Here is a 15,146-nt window from a genome sequence, read left to right on the forward strand (position 1 = left end):
GATGTGGGGGGGGGCAGATGTTCTTTGTGCCAAGGGCCCCAATATATCTTAATCCGCTTCTGTTCATAGGATGTCTGTTATTCTTGTTATCACCTCCATCCTCTTCATACTTTTTCTTCCATCTTTTTCCAATGAACAAAGTGAAGAGTTTATAGTATTTTCAGTCTTCAAATGGAAAATCATAAAAGAACCTGCTGCCTCATTACTAGGTAACTTCTATTCGCTCCAGCTCAGCTGGGGGTGAAAGGATCTAGCCACTCGACAGCACTGTTACTCAGTCTAACATTGCCACTAGAGGGCTCCATAATCCATGGAGTACAAGAAAAGGAAACAACATTTGAGGTAAGAAGGGTTCAATCGCAGAATAGAGCTAGTGGCTGTGTGAAAACAGGAACTGCAGGCCAGTGGCAACAGCATGGGAGCTGACTGCGGAGGAAAGGCCAGATAGGAAGAGGGCCAGCACTAGCTGCAGCAGGATCATGGTGTGGAGGGGTCGCAATGAGGGGACTTTATACCCTTTTAATGGACTGCCTCTAGTCTAAGGGCTGAGTTAGAAACCGTTGGATTAATTAATTTTCTTGCAGCTGTTGAAGTAGTTGTGTAGCATATCTGTCCTACTAACCCTTTGTTACATCACCACAATCTGTGTGTTAATAGGAACCCACGGAGGACTAGAACCCGTAGAACTAAGCATTTGCAGTGCCTAAAGCAGTGGTGGGCAACCTGAGGGCCGCATGCGGCCCATCAGGGTAATCTGACTGCAGGCTGCAAGACATTTTGCTGACATTGACTGTCCGGAAGCATGGCTCCCAGCAACTCCCAGTGGCCGTGGTTCGCCATTCCCAGCCAATGAGAGCTGTGGGAAGCAGCGGCTATAAAAATAGCTAAACAAAAAAATAATATTTTAAATATATCACAGAAAGGAAACCTGAGAATCAATATTTTTCAGAAAAACTCCAATATTCAGAAAGTAATACCAACACTCAGAAGGAAGATACTGAAGGCTGAGATATATACACAGGAGCAGCTAACTTAGCTCCATAGTAAACATACATAACTACAATGTGCATGCCTCATTCTCAGTACAAAGAAAAGGCGTACTTGTGGCACCTTAGAGACTAACAATTTTATCTGAGCATAAGCTTTCGTGAGCTACAGCTCACTTCATCGGATGCATGCAGTGGAAAATACATTAGGGCGATTTTATATACACGGAGAACATGAAACAATGGGTGTTGCCATACACACTGTAACGAGAGTGATCAGGTAAGGTGAGCTATTACCAGCAGGAGAGAAAAAAAAAACCTTTTGTAGCGATAATCAAGATGGGCCATTTCCAGTAGTTGACAGGAACGTGTGAAGAACAGTGGGGGGGAATAAACATGGGTAAATAGTTTTACTTTGTGTAATGACACATCCACTCCCAGTCCTTATTCAAGCCTAATTTAATGGTGTCCAGTTTGCAAATTAATTCCAATGCAGCAGTCTCTTGTTGGAGTCTGTTTTTAAAGTTTTTTTGTTGTAATATTGTGACTTTTAGATCTGTAATCGAGTGACCAGAGAGACTGAAGTGTTCTCCGACTGGTTTTTGAATGTTGTAATTCTTGACGTCTGATTTGTGTCCATTTATTCTTTTACGTAGAGATGGTCCGGTTTGGCCAATGTACATGGCAGAGTACAGTTCATATTGAATGAGGAAGGGTGCCGTAGGTCCCTACCCTAGCCTTCACTGCACAGTAAGATATACACTGAAGCCAGCTATGCTCCAAAGTTTTCAGACTAGGGTGCCTAAAGTTAGGCTCTCAAAATTAATATTTATGTCACCAAATAAGTGGTTTGATTTGCAGAGGAAAGAGGGCTAATTGGATTTGTGGGTGCTCATCACCTCTGAAAAAAAATCAGACCACTTATTTTAGGTGGCTAATATGAATTTAGGAGGCACCCAAATATTAAAATACATAGACCAAAATTTTCAGAATTTGTAACACACTGAGAGTTACACATTGAGAGAATTCGAGTTACTTTTCTATAAATGCGCACACTTACAAGATAAGGTACTCTATCCTAGGAAGCAGCAACTCTGAAAAAAAGATTTGGTGGAAAATCAGCTCAACATGAGCTTCTACTGTGACACACTGAGAGAGCTAATCTGATCCTGGGTTGCATAAATAAGGGAATCCTGAGTAGGAGTAAACAGGTTATTTTTATTTGTATTTGGCACTGGTGGGACCGTTGCTGGAATACGGTGTCCAGTTCTTGAATTGTGGGCACCAGAAGGATGTTGATAGACTGAGGAGGGTTCAGAGAATAGCCACGAGAATGATTAAAGGCTTAGAAAACATGCCTTATAGTGATTGAGCTCTTGGCGTCTATCTATTTAGCTTAACAAAGAGAAGAGTAAGGTGTGACTTGATTCCAGTCTATAGTATCCACATGGGGAACAAATATTTAAGAACAGTCTCTTCTATCTAGCAGAGAAAGGTACAACACAATCCAATGGCTGGAAACTGAAGCTAGCCATGTTCAGACTGGAAATAAAGCATAATGATTATTTTTTTTAAATGGTGAGAGTAATTAACCACTGAAACAATTTACCCAGAATCATAGTGGAGTCTCCATCATTGACAGTTTTTAAATTAAGATTGGATGTTTTTCTAAATAATATTCTCTAGTAATTATTTTAGAGAAGTTCTGTGGCCTGTTCTACAGGAGGTCAGACTAAATTATCACAATTGTCCCTTCTGGCTTATGAGATACATGAAATCCAGAAGGAAACTGGACATTCAGGAGCTGATAAGAGAGCATGAAACCTTTCAACTTCCCTTCAGCTCACTGGTTCAAATCCAGCACAGGTCAGAGTAACTGAAAGTCGTTACCACCAGTTTGCAGTTAGGTGGCCTGCATGTGACAAACTGGTCTCTGGTTCCTTCAGAAGGGGTCCCAGAATCTGAGCTATGCTTCCAATCCCAGAGGTGTTTGTTCCATATCCAAACTGAGAAACACTGGCAGGGCAGCAGTGAGTTTTGTCAACTCTAGTTATATTCCTAAATCCAGTGTGATAAAGTACTTTGTCTTGGAAACATGTTGGAGTATAGATATATAGTACTTAAACATGAAGCTTAAGAGGATGCTTGAGCAGAGATGAACTGGAGCAACGCTATATATTATCCTGAAATATTTAGTTCTAAGCTCAGATATTTGCTGTACCTCAAGGGGTGAAACTTGCCAAGCCAATTAACAGTGATTCCAGGTTGCTCATGAAACTGTACGGTTTTCTTTTCACTTTGATGGCTGTTTTACACAGCTTCAAGCCAGAAAACACTACAATTCAAACAAGATTCTACATTTAGGCTTTACAGCAGGGGTTCTGAAGTCCTTTTCTGCCATTTCCAAGCAGAAAGGACATTCAACACCCAATTCAGTAAGCAAATCTTCTTACTAACAACTTAGCCCGGAGGCCCCTGCTCTCTAAACCATAAAGCTTTCTTGAATCTCAGAAAGCTCCTGCTTCAAAAGTAATACTGAACATAAAACTGAATGCAAGAGCAATAGCCTAGTTTCTATTGTGAGAATCTTTATGAATCTCCATTGTGCAGCCTGCATTGAACTTGGAGGGAGGAGCACAGGTTGCAGGAGAGAAGAGTTTGGAGAAGGCATCAGGAAGCCAGTCAGTGTACATGTGGCTGGAATGTCAGCTGCAGTTGCAACATCTCTGTAAGTAGTTCTCTTAATTAAAGAGCCAGTTTAATTTTAGAAACATGGAGTTCCTTGTGTTATTACCCAGCATGTGGTATATGAAACATCATGGAAGCAGTCACTCTAGCAAAACCCACAGCAAGGAAGAGAGTGTAATTAGCAGGCAAACAAAGCAGCATCTAGAAACAAAACAAACAGGCAGCATGAAGGGACTCCGACCACTGGGAATGCTGGATTTCCACAGAAAAGAAGTCTTGCACAAGTATAAAGCAGCAGAATCAAGAACTGAGTTTGCATACAGAGCTGCCCTTGGGGGATAAAGATGGAAATATAAAGGTAAAGCTTTTTAAATATCTCATTGGGGAAAAAAGTTCAAGAAGTGAGAAACACACTTTAGCCAGGAATAATGCTCGAAACACTGGAACAAACTGATAAAGTATCTGAGTACTGTGTAGGGCTGCCAATTTTCACTGGACGCATTCCTGGAGATATAATCACATGACATAATCTTTAATTAAAGATTAATCTTTAATTCCTGGAGACTCCAGGCCAATCCTGGAGGGTTGGCAACCCTAGTACTGTGACCTCAGACAGATCGAGACTGTATGGAGAAATTGTTTTGTTTTTTTAACTGAAAACCAAGAAACAGAAGAGGGAATAGACACTTACATTACAGAGCTGAGAACTCTGGCATCCACCTGTAACTTTGGAGACATTAAAGATTCCCTAATTAAAGAAAGAATCATTTGTGGAACACTAGATTCCAGTTTACAAGAGAGATTGTTGAGAGAAACAGATCTAACCCTAGAGAATGAGCTATTTAAGTTAAAGGACAATGTTGGCACAAGAGCAAATGGTTGTAAAGTGGCCATAAACAAATTCAGACTGGAAATCAGAAGGTTTCTAACCATCAGAGAGGTGAGGCTCTGGAACACCCTCCAAATTTTAAGAGACAGATGGAGAACTTTATGAGTACAATTATATGATGGGCTTGCTTGTGATGGATGGGGGCAGGGCTCAACAGCCCTGCAACTCCCTTGCTGTTTATATCTTCTGTTCCTAAAGCTCATACTTCAGGATTTCAGCTGGCCATTGGCAGAAGTCAGGAAGGGATATTTTTCCCCCAGTGAATTCAAGTTTTTTCGGGGTTTTTTATATCACCTTCCTCTGAAGCATCAGGGATGGCTACAACTAGTGACAGGACATTGGGCAGGGTGGGCCAGGATCTGAGGTACACCAAGCATTCTCTCTCTCAGGTGTCAGCTCACATTCTCACAGTCATTGCCATACATGGGGTCCGGAAGGAATTTTCCCCCTCGGGTCAGGTTGGCAGGGACCCTGACAGTTTTTCACCTTCCTCTGCATCATGCAGATGTGGGTCACTTGTGATGATCTAGGTCAGCAGTTCTCAAACTGTGGGTCATGACCCCTTTTTAATGGGGTCACCAGGGCTGGCATTAGACCTGCTTGGGCCTGGGGCTGAAGCCCAAGCCCAACCGCCTGAGGCCAAAGCGAAAGCCCCAGGGCTTCAGCCCCTGGCGCCGGGCCTCAGGTTACAGTCCCCTGCCTGGGGCTGACGCCCTTGGGCTTCAGCTTTGGCCTCCCTGCCTGGAACAGTAGGCTCAGGCTTTGGCCCTTCCACCTGGGGCTGCGGGTGGGCTCAGTCTTTGGTCCCTCCTCCTGGGATCATGTAACCTTTGTTGTCAGAAGGGGGTTGCGGTACAATGAAGTTTAAGAACCCTTGATCTAGTTGTACCTCATTTAATCATTTCCCTGGCATTGCAGGGGCCTTGAACACTGCTGCACCTCGGTCCTTTCTATTCTTTACCTGTGTCATGTAACAGCATAGTCTCCTGTGGATCTCATTTCCGTTGTTGGGTTTAGCATGCAGACGCTAGCAGTGTTGGTGGCCAGTGATATACAGGATGTCAAACTAATTGACCTACTGGTCCCTTCTGCCTTAAAAACCTCTATGAATGTCCCCAGAAAGGATCAAAACTGTAACAGCCACTAGTGCATAACAAAGTACACAGGCTCAGGCTAAAGGAACTCAGGAAGCACGACAGATATGGATCAACCAAGAATGAAGCCATCCTGGTTCAGTATATATATTGTGGAAAGCAACACAAAAAGGCAGAAAGAACAGTTGAACAGGACAAGAAACAAAACCACTTCATGTCCCAATGCCATAGCTTCCCTAGGAACTAAAAACCAGCGGTGCATGCAGTCACTGAGGATGTAGAGAGTTTCAATGAAGAGGAGGATATCTGCACGTTGACTTTAGCAGATTCAAAGATTCTCATTGTCTGCCAGCCGTTCTACTGCCATATTTGCAACTGTGCTATTATACAAATGACCAATTTAATGCTAACCGAATTATGGAGCAAGCTGCAATGTAAACCCAGCAACACTGATGAACAACAATATTAGAGTGCAGAAAAGTGCCCAAGTGCTGGTGATGTACAATAAAACCATTCTGAGACCAATGGGCCTGTCAATAAGAAACCCATGAAACAAGAATCATCATCATTTGGATTTTATAGCAGTTGATACAGAAATACCATCCACTGCTGGACAGAGGGCAGTGCAAGCCATGAATTTGATCACAGTACACCACCAGAATATCCTCAATATAAGAAAAAGAGGTGGTCACGGTGGCTCCTGCCCACTATTCTAACAGAGTCTAAGGACACATTTCAAGGAGATGGACACCTGAAGATCATGCTGAAGTCAGAAATAGACCTCCATATGTAGCCCAGGAGATTATCAAAACGAAAAGTTCAATGGACCCACTGAAGAAGTGACTGGCCAGCCTGCCAAGAAGAGGCATCATTACAGCCACTGAAATGAGAGCAAAGAGGCTCAGCAGCCTCATAGCGGTGAGAAAACGTCCAGGTAAATTCCAAAACCATTGAACAATGCATTGAAAAAAGTCACTACCCATTACCAGCAATTGAGGACATACTATCACACTTCAGGGTGCAATTTGGACCAGTGAAGAGTTGTGTCACCACCTTCCCTGTAACCCTTGGTGCCTGAAATGCCGTGGCTGACCTTCCCTCAGTCAGGACCTTCCACAGAAGTACAAGATGCTGGCTTCCTTTGTCTTCCTAGGTGAAAAATCTTTGCCGAGGCAGGTCTCTCACCTATAATCAGTTCCCAGAGACTTCAATTCCCTTCCCTCCCACCACTTTGCCCCTTGGTTGAAGAACCCATCTTTCTAAGCTTCCAAGAGCTCAGCCCATTGTGTCTATCTAGTGATGAATGACAAAACGGCTTCTATCCATGCTTATATACCCTGAGAGTCAATGACCTTGTTTCAAGAGGCAGGATAACTTCACGCTGTTCTTTCCTTCCTGAGGTCTTCCCATCCCCCTGAAGATCTGAATGTAAATGGGGCTTCCACTGTTTTTGATCATACCTTGCTTAATTTCATTGGAGACAGGTGGGATGGTCACTCCTGTCTAGGAGAGACCTGCTTTTCCCCTTGTTTGGTCACAGACTGTAAAGCATAATATTAACGAGTATCCATAATTCCTTATGTATGGTTAATACATACAATTCACAATTATATTAATCGCCATTGTTGTCACAGACTTTCATACAACACCTCACTCATTATACTTTTATAATACAGTAATATTATATCCAATTAGTTGATTCAATTGCGTATCACTTGAGGTTCAGACCCCCCATCTTTATAGCCCAGATGAAATTTCTCTTCCCTGCTGGGGTGTAGATGCCAAGCTGTTTCCTACCCCATGTGTTAGTTTGATAGCTTTGTTCACCGACTATGTAAAAGGACTTTCATTATCTCTGCCTAATGACTGAGCTGATCAGAGAAGCAAACACAGGCCTTTGTCTAGGGCAGACCTGTTTATCAACTCCCCCTGACATGCCTGGTTTAAAATACACTTCAGTCATAATCCATCTTATATCCATAACTCTTAACACACACTACATACATACAAGAATATTAATGATCAGTGAGTTGTTAGTTTTCCCATGACATATTACATGACACCTTTTAGATACAGATTATAACTATAGTGAGTTGAGGTACACTGAAATGGCCAGGCCATCTGAAACTCATTACCGCTACCAGTGAGCTCCTTGCACTCTGGCATTTGGATGCTGTTAGGATGACATCTTCCCTCTTCCAAAACTGCAGGAGGGCTAGCTACTGGATGACCCAAAGAGAACAGGTCAGAGCCTGCCACCACATTTTCTTTCTCCTTTATACAGAAGGAACCTGTTTTTGTCACCTTTGGGTGTCTGCAGTCTCCAGGATATGACATCAGCGTATCCATAATTTCATCTACAGAGCTGTTACAAACATTTCAGTGACATTAATGACTGGTTATTAGATTCCAAAAGATATATTACGTCACCTTTTACATAAATATTATGAGAACAGTGTGTGAGGTGCAATGAGTATGGCAGGTCTGATAAAAGTTAAACACAGAATAGAGAATCACAACTGGACCTCTGTGTCACACATACTATCTTATTTATCTAGAGCGAAAGTATTCACTGTTGATGAGAAGAATGGGGTCTGAATATTGAGGTTGATGAGACCTCCAGCCACCTAAGAACCTTTACCACACCTTTTAGCAAGTACTGTTGCTTGTGGGCATAAGCCAGGTCCCAGAGGTGTTCCTGTGCAAACTGAACCAAGGATTAGAGGGAAACCTAGGCATCAAGACTGTAGCGGATTACAATTCTTATTGTGCAGAACGAGAGATCAAGGAAGAGGCAATCCAGGACCATAATACCAAGTTGCAACAACACCTGAACAACCGCTGGGAGCAGAATATTAGACTCAATGCAGGCAAGCTGAAGCTGAAAAGAACTGAGGTGCTCTATAATAAACCACTGTAGACTTCTGAGAGATTCCAGACTCTCAAGAATCAGGGCCTGCAGCAGAATCTAATGAGCACAGCTGGCCTGTAGTAGGCTGCCTGATCGGCTCCATAAGAACATAAGCATGGCCATACTGCATCAGACTGATAAGCCATGTAGCCCAGTATTCTGTCTTCTCACTGTGGCTGATGTCAGATGCTTCTGAGGGAATGAACAGAACAGGGCAGTTGGTTGAGTGATTCATCCAGTCCCAGCTTTTAGCAGTTGGAGGTTTAGGGGCACCAAGAGCATGGATTTGCATCCTGACCACACGTTGGCTAATAGCCATCAACAGACCTACCCTCATGAACTTATCTAATTATTTTTTTAATCCAGTTATACTTTTGACCTTTACAACATGCCCTGGCAATGAGTTCCACAGGTTGACAGTACATTGTCTGGACTAGTACTTCTTTATGTTTGTTTTAAACCTGCTGCCTACAGTAGAACCACACAGAGTCACAAACACCAGAGTTACGAACTGACCAGTCAGTCACACACCTCATTTAGAACCAGAAGTGTGCAATCAGGCCATAGCAGAGACACCCCCCGCCCCAATAAAAAGCAAATCTAGTACTGTGTTAAACATAAACTACTAAAAAAAAAATAAAGGGAAAGCAGCATTTTTCTTCTGCATTGTAAAGTTTCAAAGCTGTATAAAGCCACTGTTCAGCTGTAAGCTTTTGAAAGAACCACCATAACGTTTTGTTCAGAGTTATGAACACCTTGGGAATGGAGGCTGTTCAAAACACTGAGGTACTACTGTTTTAATTTAATTGGGTAACCCCGGGTTCTTGTGTTATGTGAAGTGTAAACAACACTTGATTATCCACTTTCTCCACAAGATTAATGATTTTATAGACCTCTATCATACCCTCCCTTAGTCGCCTCTTTTCTAACGTGAACAGTCCCAATCTTTTTCATATTTCCTCATATGGAAGCTGTTACATACCGTAATTATTTTTATTTCCCTTCTCTGTACTTTTTCTAGTTCTAGTATACCTTTTCTGAGATGTGGTGACCAGGACTGCACACAGTGTTCAATGTGTATGTATACCAAGCATTTATATAGTGGTATTATGTCTTATTATCTATCCCTTTCCCAAAGGTTCCTAACATTGTTAGCTTTTTTGATTGCACTGCATATTGAGCAGAAGTTTAAAGAACTATCCAAGATGACTCCAAGATCTTTTACTTGAGTGGTAACAGTTAATTTAGACCCCACTGTTTTTTACTTATAGTTGGGATGTTTTCCAATGTGCATTACTTTGCATTTATCAACACTGAATTTTATCTGCAATTTTCTTGCCCAGTCACCCAATTTTGTGAGATCCCTTTCTAACTCTTTGCAGTCAGCTTTGGACTTAACTATCTGGAGTAACTATGTATGGTCTGCAAACTTTACCACCTCACCATGTACCCCTTTTTCCAGATCATTTATGAGTATGTTGAATAGCACCAGTCCCAATATAGATCTTTGGGGGACGCTGTTATTTAGCTCTCTCCATTGTGAAAACTGACCATTTATTCCTACCCTTTGTCTCCTATCTTTTAACTAATTACTGATCCATAAGAGGACCTTCCCTCTTATAACCATGACTGACTACTTTGCTTACGAACCTTTAGCAAGGGACCTTGTCAAAGGCTTTCTGAAAGTCCACATACACTGTATCACCCTTGTCCACATGCTTGTTTACATCATCAAAGAATTCTAATTGACTGGTGAGACACGATTTCCCTTTAGAAAAACCATGTTGACTCTTCCCCAACATATCGTTTTCACCTCCGTGTCTGCAGGGCCTGTGCAAGGATATTTTGCGCCCTAAGCAAAACTTCCACCTTGCGCGCCCATGCGCACATCGGTTCATTGAGCGACAAATCCCAACAAGCTTTATAGACCCCAGGGGCCAGCCTGCCCAGGGGCCAGCTGTGCCCAGGGGCTGCTCCCCAGACCAGGTTCCCTCCTCCCCGCCCCCTGAACTCCCCTGGAGGGTGCACAGCCCCCCCGTGAGCCGAGCCCACCCCACCCCGGCGGCCCCCCACCCCGAGTCCACTCACTGGCTTTGCCGGGCTTGGGCTGCTGCAGCAGCTGGGCAGGGAGGAGCCGCCTTCCGGAGGCATCAGAGAGCCAAAGCGTCCCGCTTGCAGCGATGGCGAGCCCCAGCCATGGAGGAGCCAGAGCAGCGCAGGGGTGCAGCAGCTCTGCAAAGGCAGCAGCGCTGCTAGTGAGGAGCAGATGCACGCTCCCCCCTCCTCCCGATAGGGCTACCATATTTCAACAATCAAAAAAGAGGACGGGGAGAGCCCCGCCCCGATCCACTCCCTCCCACTTCCCACCCCCTGACTGCCCCCCTCAGAACCTCCAACCCCCCCTGCTCCTTGTCCCCTAACTGCCCCCTCCTTGGACCCCTGTCCCTAACTGCCCTCCAGAACCCCACCCCCTACGAAGCCTCCCTGTTCCTTGTCCCCTGACTGCCCCCTCCTGAGAACCCCACCCTAACTGCTACCCTAGGATCCTACCCCCAGTTGTCCCCTGACTGCCCCCACCCTTATCCACACCCCCGCCCCCAGACAGACCCCTGGGACTCCCACGCCCCATCCAACCACTCCCTGCCCCCTGACAGCCCCCCTCACGCCCCCCAGAACTCCCGACCCATCCAACCCCCCCTGCTCCCTGACTGGCCCAGTGGGAGGGGCAGCAGCAGCTCACACTCCTGGGAGCAGCAGAACCGGAGCGTGGTGAGGAGGGAGCCGGGGGGGGGGGGGGCACGGGGGCTGGCGCCCGCATGCATCTCCTGCAGCAGCCCCCCCAAGGGGAGGGGGCACCATGCCGGGCCACAGCCTGGGCGGCTGAGGGGGTGCGGTTGCTCCCCGCTAGCGGCACTGCCGCCTTTGCAGGGCTGCTGCCCCCCCTGCACCACACCGGCTCCTCCATGGCTGCGGCTCGCCGCCCCTGCAAGCCGACACTTTTTGGTTCTCCCAACCACTTGGCGCCCTAGGCGACCGCCTAGTTCACTTAGTGGTTGCACCGGCCCTGTGTGTCTGATAAATCTGTTCTTTACTAGTGTCAACTAACCTACCTGAATCTGAAGTTGGCAATTACATGCCAGTAAGCTGAAAACCAACTCTGGAGCCTTAAAAAAAAATAAAAGTTGGCATTATATTAGCTATCTGTTGAAAAACTGAGAACCATGAAGGAAATGCTCAGATTGAAGGATATGAAGGGAGTCCAACAATTTATAGAGATAGCCACCTATCTCCAGGTTCAGTGCACACCTATCAGAAGCCTGTTAACTCTTCAGATAATTAAAACACAACGATTCAGCATGGGAATGGTCAGAGACCCCAAAACATGTGTTTGAAAAATGTAAAGAAAATCATAAGTGAAGCACCAGTTCTAAAGCGCTACAGCCTTGAGGAACAGCTAGAGCTACAATGTGATAGCTCACAAGGAGAAAGAGGAGCAGCACGTTAGTGCTGCAAAGCCAGCAGCCCATAGCATTTGCTAGTACAACCCTGATAGACGCAGAAAGGAAATATACTCATATAGAAGATTTCAGAGTAGCAGCCGTGTTAGTCTGTATTCGCAAAAAGGAGTACTTGTGGCACCTTAGAGACTAACAAATTTATTTGAGCATAAGCTTTCGTGAGCTACAGCTCACTTCATCGGATGCTTATGCTCAAATAAATCTGTTAGTCTCTAAGGTACCACAAGTACTCTTTTTCATATAGAAGAGGAGCTGCTGGCTTAACAATTCCATCAGTTGACCTCTGGGATCTAGGTGGGCATGCAGTCTAGTCCTAAACCATGAGGATTCATTGTGAAGAAGCCACTGGTGAGTGCATCCATATGACTAGACCACATGTTGCTGAAACTCCAGCTCTATGAGAAGAGAATATGACACTGCCCAGAAAAGTCACCACTGGTGCCAGATACACTGAGCAGGGCATACCCTCCAGAGTACAACACAAATGGCTCTGCAGAACAGGAATTAGAGTCTGTGAACATACTTTTGCATCTCTGACGGGAAGCTCCAGGCAACTCAACAAAGCACCAAACAGGACAGGGTTTACAGGCATTAAAAGGGTTCATACTCCAGACTGCAAGAAGCAAGTGCCACAGGAGGTTACCTCCCATTACCAGATGAGGGATGAGCTGTGAATGCAAGCCAGAATTTTGTTTAAAGGAAACCAAACAGATTTAAATGCTAATATTAACAGATATATACTCCAGGATAAAGAGACATCTGATGAGCCAGGCTGTGCATCTAATGGCCTGGAGAAAGGTCAGAACAGACCTATCCACTTTTAATGACAAGAAGTGCATGGTTACAGTAGCTTACTGCTTTAATTTCTGGGAGGTGGACTATCTGGAGGACACTCAGGCAACAACAGCGATCAGGAAACTAACGGCACCTTTTTAAAGATATGTCATGTCTGATGTGCTATACTCAGACAATGGGCACCAGGGCACTGCGGCAGAATTCAAACAATTCAGCACCGCATGGGAATTTGAGCCGGACACCTTCCCCGGGGGCCCCACAAAGCAATGGGAAGGCAGAGTCTGCAGGAAGAGACTGATGGCAAAACCAAAACAGACAGGAAGAGACGTGCTGAACCATCACAACGCACCCTCCTGGGCCGAGACACAAGCAGGGAGCCGCCCAGCCCCTGCGACACGCAGGCCTCGGCGGGGGCCAGAGCATTTTACAGGCGCGGCGCGGGTGGCAGAGCGGCACGTGACCCTGTGAGCCCTGGCACATGACGTCTTTGAGCCAATCGTGTCCGTCCCGGCAACTCCCCTCGCGCGGGGAGGTTAACTTGGGGAATCCCGCTTTTTAACGGTGCCAACGGCCCCCGCGCGCCCCCGCTAGCACTCACCCGCCAGCCTGGCTGCCCGCGAAGCTTCTCCCCTGGGCGGAGCGTCCCTCCGCCCGGCTGGTGCCCAGTTCCCTGGTCCGCTTCTGGGTCCGGCTAAGCTCAACTCTCAAGGGCGGGGTCTGGGCGAGCTCTGGCCCCACCCCTACGGCAGCGGAGGGAGGAGCCAGGCGGTGGCACAGGTAGGGGCGGAGCCAGGAGAGAGGGCGTTGCCGTAGAAACACCCCCTACTTCCTCCCTTCCCGAGAGTGCGCGTGGAGGGGCGAGCTGGGCCAGGGCCACGTGACGCCACGGCGGGGGGAGTGAGGCTCAGCGCGACCTTGCCCGTGGCTGAGGGCGCCGCGCGCAGGGCTTCGCTGATGCTAACGCGTCGAGTCTCCGCCCCCGCGGGCAGCCTGTGAGCTGAGGGGTGAGAGCGCGCGGGCTGCGCGCGGCCTCCGAGCGCCCCCCGCGTCTGGCTGCACGTGGCGCTGCCCTGCAGCCGCCCCGCCCCCCAACAGCGGAGCATCTCGGCGGCGGGGCCGGGGACCAGAGCGCGTGTGATGCTGCATCTGCTGCTTTGCGCCCCTTGGCCCCCCCACGCAGCCGCCCGCTGCCGGGGGAAGGGGCCCTGAGCCTGGCTGGCTCCTCCTGGCTTAAGCAGCGTCTCCACCTAGCGCTGCCCCACGTGCGAAGAGCGAAACGAGTTCCTAGGCGGAGTAAAGGGGAAGGTTGTTTCGTACAGAAAAACACCTGCAGCGGCCCACTGACCTCCTATAGGTTCCCAAAGCGGGGCGAGAGCCTAAAGGGAGACAGGAGCAGAAACAGTTCCCTCTCCCGTCCAGCCCACAGGCACCTGAAGCCACCTCGCCGACCTTTTAGCTCCTAGGCGAGCTGGTCTGTTTGGGAAGTAGCTGCCAAAAACTGCAAAGGAGAGGAAGCGCGCACAGCCCTCCAAGGGCAGGGGCTTTAGTGATGTGACGACCCCACGCTCAGGAGCTGTACGGTTAGAGGGAAATTTTGAACAAGTCAAAGTTTATTTTGATGGGCTCAGTTCCCCAGGAGCAGTACCTGAGGTAGTTCAGCAGCAAGGGAGAAAACAGCTGTGCCACTCCTCCTCTTCTTCCTATCCCAGTCAGGCAGCATAGGCCCAGCCTCCCCTGCCAACAGTGCTGTGAAGTAATCTTTTTGACCTTGCCTACCTTTTTCTAGCAGCCATATACCTCCCCTGTTTCAGCAGTAGCCTAACACCCCACTAGCATTCATTTCTGCAGAAATGCCCATGGGGCAGCAGCCTAAAAGATCAATATTTCAAATGCAGGTACCCACTGGCAGCAGTAGCTGCTTTTGTAAGGGTTTAGATATAACTGAGCATGCCTATGTGATCTGGTCCCTAAGACAAGATAGGGGACACCTAGTTGTAGAATCCAGCTGGACTTTAGGCATGAATTACATGCCAAGCTGCTGAGTGGTATGAAGATTTAGGTGGTTGCATGCATGCCTACCGACCAAAATGTAGACACCTCAGGGACTTTAATGGTGGAAATTTAGGTGCCTATAAGTTTAAGCAGCAGCTGAACTTAGGCTTGTGAATGTTCGTGGTACCTAAATCCCCCTTGTGAATTTTAACCACAATGAATTAACAATGGCTGGGAAGAGTATATGTGGATAGTGTTATATAATTATTTTTA

General features: G+C 46.7%; 1 protein-coding gene across 2 annotated transcripts in view; it reads right to left on the reverse strand.

Annotated features, from left to right (window-relative positions):
* The window catches only part of GGACT (gamma-glutamylamine cyclotransferase), a 39,769-nt gene extending 26,050 nt beyond the window's left edge, over nucleotides 1–13,719 (reverse strand). The window contains exon 1 of one of the 2 annotated variants that reach the window (XM_074963091.1): nucleotides 13,701–13,719. The gene's annotated coding sequence lies outside the window, so the exon portion shown is untranslated. Of the gene's footprint in view, nucleotides 1–13,479; nucleotides 13,634–13,700 lie in introns of those variants that run through there. The other variant, XM_074963078.1, reaches the window with a different exon arrangement.
* Nucleotides 13,720–15,146: the final 1,427 nt, after the last annotated feature.

The sequence above is a fragment of the Natator depressus genome, chromosome 1 (genome assembly GCF_965152275.1).
Source record: "Natator depressus isolate rNatDep1 chromosome 1, rNatDep2.hap1, whole genome shotgun sequence".
In the NCBI taxonomy this organism is placed as follows: domain Eukaryota; kingdom Metazoa; phylum Chordata; order Testudines; family Cheloniidae; genus Natator; species Natator depressus.